This window comes from Oculina patagonica, chromosome 6 (genome assembly GCF_052425735.1).
Source record: "Oculina patagonica isolate OP01 chromosome 6, crgOcupat, whole genome shotgun sequence".
Lineage (NCBI taxonomy): Eukaryota > Metazoa > Cnidaria > Anthozoa > Scleractinia > Oculinidae > Oculina > Oculina patagonica.
Window position 1 is genome coordinate 474,614 of NC_135763.1, and position 19,808 is coordinate 494,421.

The window sequence follows — 19,808 nt, forward strand, 5'->3', positions numbered from 1 at the left end:
TCTTTTATTGTGATAATTCCGCAATTACCATAATAAAAGAAAAAATATATATTATAGGATGCGAAGGGGGCAAAGTCAATATCCGTAAAACGGCCTATGTAACCACATGCACCTTATGTTGATATTAGTTTAGAATCATCCTCAGTCATATTACTGAATTTTTTTCAGTGGCCAGGATTCACAGTGTCTCATTTCATTTATTTGTATTATGTTGATTTCTTGAACCATTTAAGAAACATTGATGCTTTATAAAATTATACCTGATTGAAGAAACGTTGTCCTTTTGAAATCTCTGTTTTGAAAACATATAAAACACGCATGGACAGAGAAAAAAAGAGGAAGTCCTGGCTTATAAAACGTCGCGAAGTTCTACACGTTTTTAATTCCTAAGTGTCAGTTTTCCATATTCTTTGTCAGTGTTAAGTACTTTAAATTGATATGCCCCTCTCTTCGTTAAAAACTTAAATAATTTAAAATAATTTATTCCACGTCATAAATAAAAAAACCTAGCTGATCACCTCAAAGTCGTTACATTTATTGGAACAAACTTTGTGAACGGTTTGATCAAGAGAAGAAAATATGCAGTCGTACAATAGAGATAACCATTTCAGCTACTTTCAGTGTTGCTGTCACCCCAGACCTACACCGCACAGTTATCTACAGACTGTACGAACCGGCTCAGTTTCAAACACAAGTGCCGATTAACGAGCCATTTAAATCGCCCTTCTCCATCGAGTCACTCCTTGGAGGCGAGCCAAGCCAAGGGTTGGTGACGTTTAGCAGCCTTCCCGCCAATAAGGACAGCCCTAGTACTGTTGCCGTTAAACTGAAATATCTAAAAGAGCGAAGACGAAGCAACAAAACATTTGTGCCATACAGCTCGCAAGAAACATCAGTGGCAAGTACTGCAACAGAACAGCAGACATCGCATCACGGTGAGTCGCATTGATCGTTTCGTTACGTTATTTTTAAGTGGCTTTCTGATACTTTTATAGATAAAACAAAAAATCACTATTATGCGCGCGGGAATAATTTTTTACAAAAATATATCTTTGGTAAAAATGTATCCAAATTTATAATTTATCCGGCAATTGTTTATGCTAGTTTTTAATTTAGTGCATCTACTCCGTGTTGGTTTAAGGCCTACAAGTGCTTTCAAAATTCCAGCACTATACATACCATCAAGAATATAAAGGTTTTTCTTAATCCTTAGAAAATGACATATTAGATATTAAATTTTTGTTAGTCGCACTCTTGACTTCACAACAAGCCCAGAATATCTTATCATCGCTGTTATTTAGGCCCATACCATTCATGTTAGATAATTACCATCATATTTTTTAGTAATGTCAGAAATTAAACAAAGTTTGCGGGATCGATATAGGATTCGCATTTGCTTCAACTGAAATTATGAGATGGGAAACAACAGGACCGATCTTCAAGGAATTATCTAGCTATAATCACTCTCCGAAAGTGGTGCGGATCAAATCCGTTCGGGCATCAGGGGACAGGCATGCCGCGAATATTTAAAATCAATTTGGTCTAGTCAGCTGAATCATAGAATATAGTCAACTGTAAAGATCACGGGTTTTTTACAGAAAATTGCTGGGTGACGCTAAAGAAGAGAGAGAAATATACCAATTGCCGCTACGTGTCTTTAATAAAACAAAACTAAGTTCAATTGTGGAATGGCTATTTGGTTGCCCCTTTCACAACGCGGTGAAAGGCGAGAAACTTAACGAAATAAAATGGTTACGCCGTTTGTAGGTAACTTGGTAGGAAAAAGTTGTCTCGTTCCAGATTCCAAAATGTCTTTAACTGCGGAACTGATACAAAGTAGCAAACAAACAACATAAAGTTGTGTAGATACAGGTAGCGTGTTATACAATCAGGCAAAATATATTGTCACTTACAGAAACGACACAAAGAGAAAGTAAATTGTGTCTTACAAGCGGGAACCTACATGTAGCTTTACAGCCTTTTGTTTTTACAACATTTTTAGTTCAAACTCAGCTTAACTACCACGAAAACAGTTTAACTTCACACACAATAAGCAAAATAATAATGTTTGATGGTGGATTGTTTTTATTCAAACAAATTTGATAATCACATCAAGGGCCGATTCGCACTAGCGAACAAGTTTAAAATGTCCTGACATTTTTGACAAAAAAATTGTCGCGACAAGTTGTCAGAGACATCGTAAAGAGAACAAAAGGTAAAAAATATAGTACAATAGCTTTGCACGTGCTACTGGCATCCCTGTACATTTTCATCAGCGCGGCCGTCTTGAGAAAACATCAAATATACCGGATCACGAGGTGATTAAAATTTCAAAACAGTTCGCACTTGAAGTGGCGTGTTCTCATGCAGTCAAAAGAATGAGTCGCCTCAAGATAACCTTTTCTTTTCTCGCCCTTACATTGGGACAAACACTTCACATACAAACATGCTTTGCCTATAACTGGATTGGAACCACGTGGCAAGGCGGCCATGTTGGTGGTCAAAACAATAAAACATTTTTTCGCAGAATTTGCATGAAAAAAGGTCATTTCCCAGCGGAGGGAAACGCTTTGTCATAGTCTAGCTTAGATCTCGATAATAACAATATATATACTTTCAAAGGCAAATTTCTATTGAGACAAAAGCGGCGAAATTTTAACTGGCAAACACCTGTTCTTGAAGAACAAATAGGTACTAGACAGTGTGTGAAATTGTACAGCATTTTCTTGAGAAAAATAATTAAATTCTTACTGAAAAGAGGCACATTTTCATTAGTGATTAGCAATGAAACGCACCGAAAAAGAGTATTTATCAAAATTATACGGGTCAATACAGAAATGTATTGCTGTTTAAATTATTCAATATTGGGAGTATTTTTTAATTATTTAACGTTATTAAAGATGACGTTTCTTTTGACCGGACAACGCGATCTGCTCCTGATTGTCAACTTGAAATTCTAAATGTTCTTTTGTTCCTCCCATCACAGGCTTACCATTCTATGTTTGTGAGGTCACAGCATGCCCATATTTAAGCTTAATATTTAAGCTTTCTAAAATCGGCTTTTACGACTCGTATTTGTAACAAAATAAAATAGAAATATTTTTGCATTGTTTAAGTTTGTTTTTATGCCGTTTTCTTGGCGATTTGTAGCGCGCGAGAGCAGTTCTAGGAGTTTAAGTTTTCGACTCGTGTATATAATACAGATATTTACACAAGGCAGGCAACTTCGACAAAGACGAATCGGATACCGCCTTTGGAATGCAGCCGAAAACACATTTTTTTCTCAACTAAGTTTCATCGGAGATCTCGCACCTCCAAAGAACAGTCTTCGAACTATAGTCTGGCCTAATTCAGTAATGCTGAACGCTAATGACCGCGAAACACTTCTTTAAAATATTCGACCGTTATTGTACTCTTATCTACTTGATAATGAACTCAAGATGAGTTCGAAACGTCGTGGCTTATTTTCGCTAATTTTTATACTTAATTGTACGTCGAAATGTTCTCTCATTAGACCTTGAAAATCATCGATATCTAGAGTTTTGCTTCATTTATCTGATAATTCTCTTCCCACCTTAACCAAAAGAACAGCTAGTGATTCGGTGTTTTGATTGCTGGGGTGCTGCAATTGCAGTTACTAGTTACATTTTTGGCGATTTCTCAGTTATCAGTAAAAATTTCAGGAACTTTCTCAGCTATCAGTTAAAAAAACGCATCATTTCTCCATCTCAGCTATAATTTAAACCCCATCCATAGCCCCTTTAAATTATGACCATTCTACAGATCTGAATTCAGTCTTTCTAATTGCTTTTCTAGATGATAAACCCGCGGATTACACTCCAAAGGAAGACGCTGGCTTTGTGTGCAATCACTTCAAGTATAAGCGACCCCGCACCATGTTCACCTTGACTCAACTGCAGAGAATGGAGCGAGAATTTGTGCGCCGCCAGTACATCAAGGGTAGTCAGCGACTGAAGTTGGCTGAGGAACTTCAGCTTAGCGAGACGCAAGTTCGAGTTTGGTTCCAAAACAGGAGGATAAAATGGCGCAAAGAGATGATTAAATGGCAGCCTTTCTATGGATATTAGGTTACGAGAAAGAGGGAAGCCAGCTTCGGACGGACGAGAATCTGTTGGAACATTTCGCATAAAGTAAAACGGCTGTTTTCATAGTGATTAATCAGTGAGCTTAGGCGTGCTAAGGTGTATCGGTAACTTTGCAAAACGTAAGGGGTTTATAGCCTTGTCTAAGGCGGCTTGACAAATAGGACTTAGTTTAGAACTCACCTTTTGCAGCACAATAAGAAAAAAATACAATAAAACATGAAAGTACTGCTTTATAGCTCCCATTTGAATGCTGATACAATAGAGTTTGATGCCTGACAAACTTAAAAGTTAGAACCACCTTGTACAGGATAATAACCCGGCAGTACTACATGCAATTACTGCTCAATAGCTTTCTATTGAATAATCACACAGAATGAAAATTGTGATTTACGTGAAATTAAAGGTGGTTAAATCGGAATTAAAGTTGGTTATCCAACTTTAAACCATCAATTAAATGTTGTGAAAGGTGGTTAAACCGACCTTTATGCTACCGCGTGTAAATGTGATTTAAAGTTGGTATAAAGGAGCATCTTTATCTGCTTTTGATTAAATTCCAATTTTACGCCAACTTTACATGATTTACATCGAAACTATATTTTCACTGGAGCTTGCGATGTGTCCTGCTAGTTTTGAAACGTGGACGGTTTAGCTGAGGATGAATATCGCCGGTTTCGGCCGCCCAAAAATGTGCAAGAAAAGTCCTTGCTTACACAGTCAAAGCATAGTGGACAAGTGAGCCGTTGAGGTTTTGAGACTGATCGAACTTGACAAACAGCGCGCGAGAAAAAATCCCTTTAAGCTTCTTTACTTGACCTGGGAAGTGTGTTCAAGGATTATGATGTTCACCGCTTGCAAAGTCTTGAAGAGAAGTTGGAGGACCTGAATGGTCTGTCTATAAAATATTGGCTTATGAATTGCACTAGCACTGTAAACGTAAATTTTAGAGTGATTCTACTTAAATAATAACCCGTGAAACAGAAGCTTGTCGGTGTTTGTGTCATTAATACTTAAATTAGGATAACCCTGCATCACAAGGGTTTGACGTTTTATCAAACTCTAGAGTTTGATATTTCATCAAACTATCGTGGAAAGGCCTCTGTCCAGTGCTTCATCGGTTTTTCAAACCACACGAACCTGACCAAATTGGCGTATCCTGATTGGCTTGTCAATTCATGAATTATTAATGAGTTTGAGAATGTAATTTATAAACCTTTTTTCCATTGTAAAACTTATGGCTTCCTTTAAAAGTGTTTTCAGCTGTGAGATCTGGAAATAAGCAATTTTGCCGAAACGAACTATTTCAGTCGCGGAATCGTTCGCACTTTAGCGGCCCGAGCTCACATAATGATTTGGCTCACTTGCCTAATTAAAACTAAGCTTACCAGCTCAAGTTGACACCTCGGAGTTTACGACAATTCGTTTCGATAGAACTTTTAAGGTAAAATTTGTGCCACTATAGCTTTCATCTGAGCGAACTATTTCTTTTATTCCCTGCAACTGGAAACACCTATTTTTCGCATATGAATTGCCTGTATTTGTGTGAAAAGCAATTAACTTTATTAGCTACTTGGTAACCCTAACACACAGATATATACGCTCTCATGCGACACGCTTGTAAGACGCTCATAGCTAAAGATCTACGCAACAAACAGTAAAACCGAAGCTCTTGGACACGTCCTCTGCATTTAAAATCTGTCTTGCTACATAGTTCTCATTTTTTAATTATCTCAGGTTGATGAGTCTCGCCAAAGCCCTGGAATTATCTTATAGTGAAAGAACAAGTAGAGCTCTTCTTTTGATAGAAAGTGTCCAAACGACTCTGTGCAGTTTTGTTAGCGACCACGAGGAGTGTTTATACCAGCTGATTTCGGGTTTGAAAGTTGCAAAATTTTTTACTCCGACCACGCAAACCGATTTTCTTATTTCTCCCAAAACAAAAGGGCTTTTGGTGGGAACAAGCTACATCAGGTTTCATTCCTACCTAACAGTTATATATGGGGGAAAAGGAAAGAAATCGATTTCTCAAATTCTGCTCGGTTTCCCTGATTTAAACTTACTCAGTCTGAAATTGCTATGCTAATGTATTTGCTCTAGCTGACGCACAAATAGCGGAAAAGTGCAGCCAGACTATTTCCCATCTAAAATGAAATGATCCCCAAAACTTTATTGAAAGAAACTGAGAAATCGTGGCATATGTTAATCTGCCTTTTCGCATTTTTATCGCATTACACATCACATCAAAAAATTTTAGCACGACTTTTACATGATGTTCTACAGCCATCGAATTTAGGCTTTTGGTCGGAAAATCAATCACCCGAGGTCCCCACTGGGTCTCTTCGATTGTCTTTTCTTTCCAATTCTCGCATATATTTTTTTCTTCTCGTATAATAAAAGGATAGAGACAAACATTTCTGGATGATTCAACCTTTATTTGTCCTAATGCTTACATTACACCCACTTTTATAATGTTTCCCTTAATTTTTAATTTTATTTCAAAACTAAGGCTGCCATCATTGCCGCCATCACTAGGGGCCCAGCTGGCGTTAACTGAAAAAGAAAAAGAAAACTTGTTATTACCCAAAGAATATTGTACTAAATTGCTACCTATCAGTGCGGAGTACCGGAGAGAAGTGAAGCGATGCCACTAGCAGCATTATTTGTTATTGGACACTATATTTTATCAGTGTTTGCGTTCATGTAATCATATACACCTTTTCTATTTTCAGTGAGAATGCCACTAACTACGCTTTTCTACTGCCACTTTTGCATTTTTGTCAGGTATGAGAAAAACATTATATTTATAATATTTAATTGAAAGTGAAAGAAAAGCCACACGGGGTTCTAATGTTTCGAACATTTAGCGAACTTGTATAGTTCTGTACGTATCTGCAATCATGTCTCCGCCTGTTATCTATTATTGTCGGCCTGAAAAATATGACGCTTTTTGATGATACTAAAAATTATACTGACGTGTCGGGGGTACAATTATGATGTGTTCGATAAATTCACTTACTCATGAGCGACGACAGCAGCATATATTTGGAGGTACTCCGCATCCGTGTTGAGGGTTGGTGTCAAACCCACAAAATCGAGTTCCACTTGGACAACGGCCATAATGACAACTCCCATGCTCATGATGACAGTTAACTGAAAACCATAATAAGATTGTTTAGCATGTTTTACAGTTAGCCATGCCCAAACGCAACATCAGATGCGATTTTATGTGAGATGAACAGAAGTCAATAAAACAATCTAAAATACTGTCAAGATTCCTCAATGTAAAATCACACTCACATGTATACCGCTTGTCCTCCTCTGACTCCTCTAGGAAATCTTGGGGTGCACCCTGCACGGTAATGGTCCCCAACATAATCACCAACAGACACAAATAAAATTTGCAATCCATAGTTTAACTGAAACAGAAAAACAGTCGGTGTGTTTATGGAATCAATAAAAGTTGTAGAGCTCTGCTATAGATTGAACGTATTGGTTTGACTTACGAAAGAAAAACAAATTGTTAAAATTCTCACGATTTCACTCTTAAGAACCTATCCCAGGCTCATTTTAGTCGGGCTTCATTCAAAGGTTTCTGTATATAACTTAAAACACCGAAGCAATTGGATCATCTGATATTCTTACCTTTTCCTTGAAACTTGGAACTTGTGACAGATCAGCGCGATGGGAAATACTTTCTTCAAGTACTGACTAACTCTGTAAGAGACGCTTACATTTATACCCTGTAGGTCTCGTATAATTTATGCATTTGCTTGAGATGGCTGTCTTTTGCAATACGTGCACGTTAAAAGCATTCCAATACGTTAATGTGGTTACATTGACTACCAAACCATTAACTGTCTGGCGTGCTTTAATTTTCTAACGTCCCTCAGGCATAGTGCGTGCTTTTTATTTTCTAACGTCCCCCAGGCATAGTGCGTATTTCAATTTTCTAACGTCCCCCAGGCATAGTGCGTATTTTAATTTCCTAACGTCCCTCAGGCATAGTGCGTGCTTTTTATTTTCTAACGTCCCCCAGGCATAGTGCGTATTTCAATTTTCTAACGTCCCCCAGGCATAGTGCGTATTTTAATTTTCTAACGTCCCCCAGGCATAGTGCGTATTTTAATTTTCTAACGTCCCCCAGGCATAGTGCGTATTTCAATTTTCTAACGTCCCCCAGGCATAGTGCGTATTTTAATTTTCTAACTTTTCTAACTTTAATTTTCATCTTGTGCAGTTATTAACACGTAATTGCTTAAGTTGATAAGTTTATTTTTGGATCGTTTCTGGCGCCACGAGTGTCTTGGAAAAGTATTTTATTAGTAATTATCAGACAGTTATCAATAAGTGGATCGTTAACAACCTCCTTAACAACTCTTTAAATTGTTTCTGAAAGGTTTCCGACATTTACACGAAAATTACTTTTGTGTGGAAACTATTTTTATCTTAAGTAGTTTTGAGCACACGTTATTGGTGTACCGAAAATGATAGTCATACAAACTGCTTTTGATCGAAATGAGCTTCTTTTAGTTCAGATGTAACAAAGCATTCAAAGGGAATCAAAAGACACCTTGTCAGATATTCTTTTTTGAAATATTCAATGCTTCTTATATTTTGAACTGGAAGTTAGCATCTCGAGTCTGTTCCTATGAAATATCCGTTGTCAAACGAGTATTACTTTTATTAACTTGAACTTGCTCCGGATTTCAAAGAACAACTTCAGGATGGTCTCTGAGGAAATATTTGCTTCAGTAGCAGACTTAAGGTTTTATAGATGTATATACTTTGATTTCCATAAAACCATACATTATATTTGCGAGGAAAGTTCTTGAGACACTGTTGCAAAATCGTTCAGAGACTGGGAATTGTCTTTTCGAGGTTTTCGTGATCGCTCGCCGCTAGTGAATTTCTCGTTCACTTTCTGCAGTTATGAAAGAAATAATAAAAATTCTTTTATCCAATTGAGTAGTGAGAAAGTTCAAAGCCATGAGGACCTTTCCCACTCTTTTTCCATTCCCATTTTAATTTTGGTTGGAATTTTAAAATGAACAATTCGACTGCCGGAAAGGAAGTGACATAAATGCGCAAGAATTGATTATATTGAAAAAATGATAAAACAGTTTTCAAAAGCTCTTGGCGTAAACATCGTCGCTGGTTATACTCGAAACAAGTCAAGAAATCGCGAGCGGAGAGATTCAAGGCTTTTAGATTAGATTCATCATTCGGTTTCTCGAAATTTGTTCCCCTCGTGACGGGAAAACGGTCATCAAACACCATATTAAACATGTGCCGATGAGCTAAGTCGCTGCTAATGAAATCAACTGCTTGAAAAATCGTTTATTACTGTTAGAGTGTAAGAAGGAGAATTCCAAAATAGCTTGAGTGAGCATTAAACCAGGACAGCTAAACACTAAAAGGAAGTTTTAGAGGATTGCACATTGAAAAGTGAATGGCCTTGCTAATCAGTCTTTATACAGTAAGAGAAGTTATAAAGGACGAAGGTCTGGATATTGATTATCCGATAAAGCCCATCAAAATGGCGGAATTGCTGTAAAAAATCCGTACGGATGCGTGGATTAAAGAACCATTTGACAGCCTTTTAATAGTGCAGCGCGCAACCTATTCTGGGGTTAAACCAAAACGAAGATCCTACAAAACTGTTCAAGGATTCAGTAATCAGATCCGGAATATCAGTTAGGAGTTAAGTCTTGTGGAAATTTCTATGTGAAGACAGATCTTCGTTTTGCTAAAAAGCATCAGTTAATACGTGATCAAGAGACTGGAGTAGTCAGATGTAGACATATTTGAATCACCTGTTGCCAGACTGAGGTTATGCAACTGAGGATATGCAACTGGTGAAAATAACTTTCTTTCTTTCTTTTTAGCGGTATAACTTTCAATCTGACTTCTATAAAATAGATCTCAAAACAGATGATTGTAACAGCCATCATTTGTTTGAAACAGTTGGCATCAAAAGCACACAAATTTTGGTTTAGAGCGAGGGCGAATCTGCCTATCTCGGCTCGAAGCAGTTTAAATTGGCCGATTTATGCCTTCAACATTACATTGTGTTGAATATATCGGTGGACTTTGAATAAAATTGCTGTGTTCTATTTTTACTAGGTTGATGATATTTGCATCGCCGGCATCATTTATAATATCTTTATAAACAACATAGGAAAACCATACATTTGATCTGAATAACTCAAAATAATGAGCGATGTTAAGGTCTGGAACCCTTGTATGATTAATATGTTAAAAAATAGCTGTTTGTAATTGTTTTGAATACGAACGTTTTGTTTTAATAAATTCATGTCGCTGATGTCCTTTTAATTGATCTCCTTTTAAAGTTTTTAAATGGCACAGTCTTATGAAGGAGATGTTTTTAAACACTGAAAACTATCCCAATTTTTTTTACCGGTACCTTGTGTTAAACACTGTAAACGATAGTGACGGCCTAAAGAAGATAAATTTCATCGTTGATCTGTTGATATTACTATTTAGTTCAGTAATTGGTCATAACAGTTTTTCAATTGTTAATAACTTTCTTAACAACTCTTTTGGAAGACGTTGTTTTTAAAAGGTTTCCGACATTTACATGTAAATTGTTTTAGCGTCAAAACTATTTTTATCCGTGTTGAGTAGTTATGAGCATGTTATTGTATAAGCTGATTTGTTTTTAAGAGGTTCCTAGCGCCTTGATAAAAGGTTAAGACAGTTATCAATAATTGGATGGTTAACAGCCTTCTTAATCACGCTTTGAATTGTTTTTGAAAGATTTCCTTCATTGACATGTAAATTGTTTTACCGTCGAAACTATTTTTATCTTAGTTATGAGCACATGTTAATTGTTCTCTTGAAAATAATGTTTTCAAAGGGCCTTTGAAATATACCTTTCCATTTCTTTTTTATTCCATGCTGTTAATATGCAGCCTTTTTCTGTTGATAGGTTTTCGTCATTAAAATGTACAATTAACTGAACGCACACAATGTAGGAAACGCTTTTAGTCTGAAGAGAGTAAAATGAAAGGCCGAGAATGGGATTCATGTGTCGTTTTCAAATTTTTTAAACTTCCACTGATCCTAATAAGCTGTTCTCAGTGTCGACTGGTTATAGATATCGATGACATGAGGTCTTCAAGGACATTTCTTTGTGGATACAGATCATCGTTCTAGAAATAAAGCGTTTTTTATTATGTGTTTCTTGATGGATGAAGCTCCCTGTGGTCCTGTTATAACAAACTTATAGAAGAGGGATTTATCAAAGCTAGTCAGATGTAAAGCTCAATTGGATCACCTATCGAGAGATGTAAAGAAATAATTAAGCTAACGATAGGGGAGGGTAAACTAGGCGGAATTCTAACAGTGATGAAATATGTTTTCATTTTATTCACAAACGAAAGATGCTGGGGCCATTTAAATTATGGAAAACATGAAAATGTCGAAACAGGTGAAGATGAAGACGGCCCAGATGAAACAGCTGCCATCAGCCACAAAGTATGATTTAGAGACGGTGAATATGTTTTTTGTAAGTCTTGAATACGCCATAAGTTGGTTCTCGCACTGTAGGGCAATAACCCCGGAGTGACTAAGCGTTAATGCGTAAATAAATGTTACAGTCCTTGTTTATGACTACCTTTAGATGATGTAGCAGTGTCGGTCTGGGAGACACCCGATCCAAATGCGTGACTACTTTTTATTTCATATTACCTTTTGTGATTCGTTTTCCGCGTTAGAATTTTACTGAAAGTTTCTCTGTCATGGAAATTCTATGTCAAGACAGATGTTTTTTTTCGCGAGAAATTTAAAGCATCAGTTAAAAGGTGATCAAGGGATTGGAGTAGTCAGATGTATATACCTGTTGTCAGAATCGAAGCGCACGTACTTATAGCGGGAGATATATATGTGACTGGTGAAAATAGTTTTTCTTTTTGGCGGTATATCTTTCAATCTGCATCAGTCTTGTCATGTTGTTCAAAAGGTCTCGAAACAGATGATTGTAAAAGCCATTATTTGTTTGAAATAACTGCCATCAAAAGCACACAAAGTTTGGTTTAGAGAGCGAAGGCGAATTTGCCTATCTCGAAGTGGTTAAATTGGCCTATTTATGCTGTGAAACGTTGTTTTCAATACATTGGTGGACCTTGAATAAAACTGCTGCCTTTTATTTTTACTAGGTTTGTGATATTTGCATCGCCGGCAACATTTATATCATCTTTATAACTAATTTAGGAAAAAGTACATTCGTTCTGAATAACTGCATGAAAATGATGAGCGCTATTATGAAATTAAGTGGGCTGGAACCCTTGTATGATTAGTATGTTTAAAAATAGCTATTTGTAATTACAGTGGAACCCCGATATAACGATATGCCAAGGGGGTAGTAAAACTATATCGTTATATCGAGGAATCGTTATATCGGGGTTCCGTCCCATACATTTTACTATTGCCGGGACATAACATATTCGGCGTTATATCGGGAATATCGTTATATCGAAGATCGTTATATCGGGGTTCCACTGTATTTTGACTAAGAACGCTTTGTTATAATAAACATTCCTGTCGCCGGTGTCTCTTTGGTTTATCTCCTTTTGAACACAGTTTTATTAAGGAGATTGTTTTCAAAGACTGAAAGCTATGCCAATTTATTTTACCGGTACCTTGTTTTAAACACTGTAAACGATACTGACGGGCTAAAGAAGATACATTTGATTGTTGATCTGTTGATATTTCTATTATGGAAGACATGACAATTCACGAATACATTTCGCCCAGGTTCTTTTTGAGATATTTAATGTTTTTCATATTTTAGAACTGGAAGGTAGCATCTCGAGCCTGTTCCTATGAAATACCTGTTGTCAAACGATATTACTTTTGAACTTGCTCCGGAATTCAAAGAACAACTTTAGGATGGTGTACAAGAAAATATTTGCTTCAATAACAAACTTAACATTTTATAGATGTATATACTTTGATTTTCTATGAAATCATACATTATATTTGGAAGGAAAGTTCTTGAGACATTGTTGCAAAATTGTTCAGAGACTGGGAATTGTCTTTCCGAGGCTTCATGATCGTTCCCCGCTAGTGAATTTCTCGTTCACTTTCCGCAGTTATGAAAGAAAATGATAAAAATGATTTTATCTAAGTGGTGAGCGAGCTTCTCCCATCACGAAACAGATAATAATAAAAACGCTTTATTTCTGGTGGTTGATCTGTATCAACAAAGAAATGTCCGTGTAGACCTCATGTCATCGATATCTATAACCAGTCGGCACTGAGAACAGCTTATTAGGATCAGTGGAGGTTTAAAAAATTTCAAAACGACACATGACACCCATTTTCGACCTCTCATTTTATTCTCTACAGACTAAAAAGCGTTTCCTAATAATAATAAAGAAATCGAAAGGTTTATTTTAAAGGCCCTTTGAAAACATTATTTTCAAGAGAACAATAACATGTGCTCATAAGTACTCAAAATAAAAATAGTTTCGATGCTAAAATAATTTTCATGTTAATGTCGGAAACCTTTCAAAAACAATTCATAGCGTGATTAAGATGGTTGTTAACCATCAAATTATTGATAACTGTCTTAAAATGATTAATAAAACCTTTAATCAAGGCGCTAATGGCGCTAGGAACCTCTTAAAAACAAATCAGCTTATACAATAATAACATGCTCATAACTACTCAACACGGATACAAATAGTTTTGACGCTAAAACAATTTACATGTAAATGTCGGAAACCTTTTAAAAACAACGTCTTCCAAAAGAGTTGTTAAGAAAGTTATTAACAATTGAAAAACTGTTATGACCAATTACTGAACTAAATAGTAATATCAACAGATCAACGATGAAATTTATCTTCTTTAGGCCGTCACTATCGTTTACAGTGTTTAACACAAGGTACCGGTAAAAAAAAATTGGGATAGTTTTCAGTGTTTAAAAACATCTCCTTCATAAGACTGTGCCATTTAAAAACTTTAAAAGGAGATCAATAAAAAGGACATCAGCGACATGAATTTATTAAAACAAAACGTTCGTAGTCAAAACAATTACAAACAGCTATTTTTTAACATATTAATCATACAAGGGCTCCAGACCTTAACATCGCTGATTATTTTGAGTTATTCAGATCAAATGTATGGTTTTCCTATGTTGTTTATAAAGATATTATAAATGATGCCGGCGATGCAAATATCATAAACCTTGTTAGCCTGCGTAGCAAGCGGCATTTTTGGGTTATAAAGCACGTACAAGCAAGCGGCGAAGCCGCGACAACGAGCGGCGCAGCCGCGAGTGGCTTATGGAGCACTCGCGGCTGCTCCGCTCGTTGTCGCGGCTTCGCCGCTTGCTTGGACGCGCTTTAAAACGCGCTTTAAAACCCCAAAATACCGCCAGCTACGCAGGCTACAACCTAGTAAAAATATATATTCAACACAATGTAATGTTGAAGGCATAAATCGGCCAATTTAAACTGCTTCGAGATAGGCAGATTCGCCCTCGCTCTAAACCAAAATTTGTGTGCTTTTGATGCCAACTGTTTCAAACAAATGATGGCTGTTACAACCATCTGTTTTGAGATCTATTTTATAGAAGTCAGATTGAAAGTTATACCGCTAAAAAGAAAGAAAGAAAGTTATTTTCACCAGTTGGATATCCTCAGTTGCATATCCTCAAATGTGTCTACATCTGACTACTCCAGTCTCTTGATCACGTATTAACTGATGCTTTTTAGCAAAACGAAGATCTGTCTTGACATAGAAATTTCCACAAGACTTAACTTCTAACTGATATTCCGGATCAGTATTACTGAATCCTTGAACAGTTTTGTAGGATCTTCGTTTTGGTTTAACCCCAGAATAAGTTGCGCGCTGCACTATTAAAAGGCTGCCAACTGGTTCTTTAATCCACGCATCCGTACGGATTTTTCACAGCAATTCCGCCATCTTGATGGGCTTTATGGGATAATCAATATCCAGACCTTCGTCCTTTATAACTTCTCTTACTGTATAAAGACTGATTAGCAAGGCCATTCACTTTTCAATGTGCAATCCTCTAAAACTTCCTTTTAGTGTTTAGTTGTCCTGGTTTAATGCTCACTCGAGCTATTTTGGAATTCTCCTTCTTTCACTCTAACAGTAATAAACGATTTTTCAAGCAGTTGATTTCATTATTATAATCGTTGTGATTAAAGTTCTTTCACAGCGACTTAGCTCATCGGCACATGTTTAATATCGTGTTTAATGACCGTTTTCCCGTCACGAGGGGAACAAATTTCGAGAAAATTAACCGAATGATGAATCTAATCTAAAAGCCTTGAATCTCGACAAATTCGTTTTCACTACTTTTCCGCTCGCGATTTCTTGACTTGTTTCGAGTATAACCAGCGACGATGTTTTCGCCAAGTGCTTTTGTAAACTGTTTTATCATTTTTTCAATATAATCAATTCTTGCGCATTTATGTCACTTCCTTTCCCGCAGTCGAATTGTTCATTTTAAAATTCCAACCAAAATTGAAATGGGAATGGAAAAAGAGTGGGAAAGGTCCTCATGGCTTTGAACTTTCTCACTACTCACTTCAAGGATAAAAGATTTTTTATTATTTCTTTCATAACTGCAGAAAGTGAACGAGAAATTCACTAGCGGCAAGCGATCACGAAAACCTCGAAAAGACAATTCCCAGTCTCTGGACGATTTTTCAACAGTGTCTAAAGAACTTTCCTCGCAAATGTTATGTATGGTTTTATGGAAAATCAAAGTATATACATCTATAAAACGTTAAGTCTGCTACTGAAGCAAATATTTCCTCAGAGACCATCCTGAAGTTGTTCTTTGAATTCCGGAGCAAGTTCAAGTTAATAGAAGTAATACTCGTTTGACAACGGATATTTCATAGGAACAGACTCGAGATGCTACCTGCCAGTTCAAAATATAAGAAGCATTGAATATTTCAAAAAAGAAACTTCATCAAAGTGTATTCGTTAATAAAAAGGAAAAAACCCTTTTAACCAGTCCGTGAATTCCGTCTAATCGAAATGTTTAAGTCTAGACCAACCCAACACATTCATCCTCCAATTCCAAGTCAATATTTATCAAAACCCTTTATTTCTAAACTGAACATCCGTGATAATGTAACGCACAGGTATCTTAAATATATCATACTGAGAACGTTAAAAGAATTCTGCCAAGTCTGATACCGTCCCCTTACCTGAGCACAAGCATTTGTTTGGCAACAGCTGACACAAATAATGGGTTTTTAAAATATCTGACTAGGTGTCTTTTGATTCCCTTTGAATGCTTTGTTACATCTGAACTAAAAGAAGTTCTTCGGCTGCCAAGTGCACGATCAACTATCAGAATGTTTATTTCTAAAAACGATGTATCAGCATAAAGAGGCCTACGCCACTGACACCTTAAATCATTGTTAAACTGAAAAGAGCTTATTAGAATAAAAGTAGATTGGCAAAATTTTTAGGGTAAAATTTCAAAACGTCACAGTTAGCCTTGCAATTTTCCTTCAAATATTTGTTACATGGCGACCATTTTTAGAACAATTCTAATAACCAAAACAAATCAACAGAGAAAGACTACATGCTAAAAACATGAAATGAAATACAAATCGAAAGAATCATCTCGATCAAAAGCAGTTTGTATGACTATTATTTTCGGTAAACCAATAACGTGTGCTCAAAACTACTTAAGATAAAAATAGTTTCGACACAAAAGTAATTTTCGTGTAAATGTCGGAAACCTTTCAGAAACAATTTAAAGAGTTGTTAAGGAGGTTGTTAACGATCCACTTATTGATAACTGTCTGATAATTACTAATAAAAAAACTTTTCTAAGACACTCGTGGCGCCAGAAACCATTCATAAATAAACTTATCAACTTAAGCAATTACGTGTTAATAACTGCACAAGATGAAAACAGTTTCCACGCTAAAATAATTTACGTGTAAATTAGGACGAAAACTTGTTAAATACAACGCATCTAAAACAAGTCGTTAAGAAAGTTATAAACAAACCAAAATTTATTGCTTAAAAATTAATAATAACTTTTTCTTTTTTTTTCAATTAATATTAACATTGCCAAAAAGAAAAAGAGCAACAGTTTTGAATTAACCGAAAAAAATATTTTCAATTACTGGTGATGATTGTAATAAAGCCGAGAGAATGGAAAAAACTTCTCAAAGATCTGTTTTAAGATGAACTGAAAATACGCACTATGCCTTGGGGAATTTAGAAAATTAAAATACGCACTATGCCTGGGGGACGTTAGAAAATAAAAAGCACGCACTATGCCTGGGCGAACGAGGAGGAAAAAAGACTAGGGGTTAGAAATTAAAATATATGCTGGGGGGTTAGAAAATTAAAATACGCACTATGCCTGGGGGACGTTAGAAAATAAAAAGCACGCACTATGCCGGGGGTACGCACTATGCCTGGGGGACGTTAGAAAATAAAAAGCACGCACTATGCCTGGGGGACGTTAGAAAATTAAAATACGCACTATGCCTGGGGGAAGTTAGAAAATTAAAATACGCACTATGCCTGGGGGACGTTAGAAAATAAAAAGCACGCACTATGCCTGGGGGACGTTAGAAAATTAAAATACGCACTATGCCTGGGGGACGTTAGAAAATAACGACTGGGGGAGTTAGAAAATTAAAATACGCACTATGCCTGGGGGAAGTTAGAAAATTAAAATACGCACTATGCCTGGGGGACGTTAGAAAATTTAAATACGCACTATGCCTGGGGGACGTTAGAAAATTAAAGCACGCCAGACAGGTAATGGTTTGGTAGTCAATGTAACCACATTAACGTATTGGAATGCACGTATTGCAAAAGACAGCCATCTCAAGCAAACGCATAAATTATACGAGACCTACACGGGGTATAAATGTAAGCGTCTCTTACAGAGTTAGTCAGTGCTTGAAGAAAGTATTTCCCATCGCGCTGATCTGTCACAAGTTCCAAGTTTCAAGGAAAAGGTAAGAATATCAAATGATCCAATTGCTTCGGTGTTTTAAGTTATATACAGAAACCTTTGAATGAAGCCCGACTAAAATGAGCCTGGGATAGGTTCTTAAGAGTGAAATCGTGAGAATTTTAACAATTTGTTTTTCTTTCGTAAGTCAAACCAATACGTTCAATCTATAGCAGAGCTCTAAACCTTTTATTGATTCCATAAACACACCGACTGTTTTTCTGTTTCAGTTAAACTATGGATTGCAAATTTTATTTGTGTCTGTTGGTGATTATGTTGGGGACCATTACCGTGCAGGGTGCACCCCAAGATTTCCTAGAGGAGTCAGAGGAGGACAAGCGGTATACAGGTGAGTGTGATTTTACATTGAGGAATCTTGACAGTATTTTAGATTGTTTTAGTGACTTCTGTTCATCTCACATAAAATCGCATCTGATGTTGCGTTTGGGCATGGCTAACTGTAAAACATGCTAAACAATCTTATTATGGTTTTCAGTTAACTGTCATCATGAGCATGGGAGTTGTCATTATGGCCATTGTCCAAGAGGAACTCGATTTTGTGGGTATGACACCAACCCTCAACACGGATGCGGAGTACCTCCAAATATGATGCTGCTGTCGTAGCTGAGTAAGTGAATTTATCGAACACATCATAATTGTACCCCCGACACGTCAGTATAATTTTCAGTATCATCAAAAAGCGGCATATTTTTCAGGCCGACAATAATGGATAACAGGCGGAGACATGATTGCAGATACGTACAGAACTATACAAGTTCGCTAAATGTTTGAAACATTATAACCCTGTGTAGCTTAGAAAATCGAGCGCCGGGGGACGAGATGCCGCCAGACAGGTAATGTCTAGCTTTTCTTTCACTTTCAATTAAATGTTATAAATATACTGTTTTTCTCATACCTGACAAAAATGCAAAAATGCAAAAGTGGCAGAAGCGTAGTTTAAGTGGCATTCTCGCTGAAAATAGAAAAGGTGTATATGATTACATGAACGCAAACACTGATAAAATATAGTGTCCAATAATAAATAATGCTGCTAGTGGCATCGCTTCACTTCTGGTCGGTACTCCGCACTGATAGGTAGCAACTTAGTACAATATTCCCTGGGTAATAACAAGTTTTCTTTTTCTTTTTCAGTCACTTACGCCAGCTGTGCCCCTAGTGATGGCGGCAATGATGACAGCCTTAGCTTTGAAGTAAAATTAAAAATTAAGGGAAACATTATAAAAGTGGGTGTAATGTAAGCATTAGGACAAATAAAGGCTGAATCATCCAGAAATGCTTGTCTCTATCCTTTTATTATACTAGAAGAAAAGATATATATGCGAGAATTGGACAGAAAAGACAATCGAAGAGACCCAGTGGGGACCTCGGGTGATCGATTTTCCGACCAAACGCGTAAATTCGGTGGCTGTAAAACATCATGTGAAAGTCGTGCTAAAATGTTTTTGATGTGTAATTTTTTTTATGTGTAATGTGATAAATATGCGAGAAGACGGATTAACGAGAAGACGGATTAACTCAGGGAGCGCGGAGGGGGGAGGGGCTGGTAGGGCTATAGCCCTACCACTTTTTTTGGTTGGGTTGATATTTTAGCTCTCTGAAAAGGATAATGTAATATAAAGCTATAGGCAAGCCTTAAAGCGGAGCTCCACATTTATTTTTAAAAAAATGACCAAATGGAAAAAATCTAAACC

The 19,808-nt window shown here is 36.6% G+C and overlaps 1 long non-coding RNA gene and 2 pseudogenes across 3 annotated transcripts; 2 read left to right on the top strand and 1 right to left on the bottom strand.

Annotated features, from left to right (window-relative positions):
- The first annotated feature begins 518 nt into the window (after positions 1-518).
- Positions 519-4,255, top strand: LOC144658616 (uncharacterized; annotated as a pseudogene). The gene is made up of 2 exons (XR_013571748.1): positions 519-935; positions 3,817-4,255. The product of XR_013571748.1 is annotated as an uncharacterized LOC144658616 (transcript).
- A 2,259-nt stretch (positions 4,256-6,514) lies between these two features.
- LOC144657641 (uncharacterized) lies at positions 6,515-7,868 on the bottom strand. Its single transcript, XR_013571590.1, has 4 exons — positions 7,746-7,868; positions 7,401-7,519; positions 7,116-7,253; positions 6,515-6,643 (listed from the first exon to the last, which is right to left on the bottom strand). It is a non-coding gene; the product is annotated as an uncharacterized LOC144657641 (long non-coding RNA).
- Positions 7,869-17,999: 10,131 nt separating this feature from the next.
- LOC144655931 (small cysteine-rich protein 1 pseudogene) lies at positions 18,000-18,720 on the top strand (annotated as a pseudogene). The gene is made up of 3 exons (XR_013571223.1): positions 18,000-18,100; positions 18,327-18,445; positions 18,593-18,720. The product of XR_013571223.1 is annotated as a small cysteine-rich protein 1 pseudogene (transcript).
- The last annotated feature ends 1,088 nt before the right edge of the window (positions 18,721-19,808 follow it).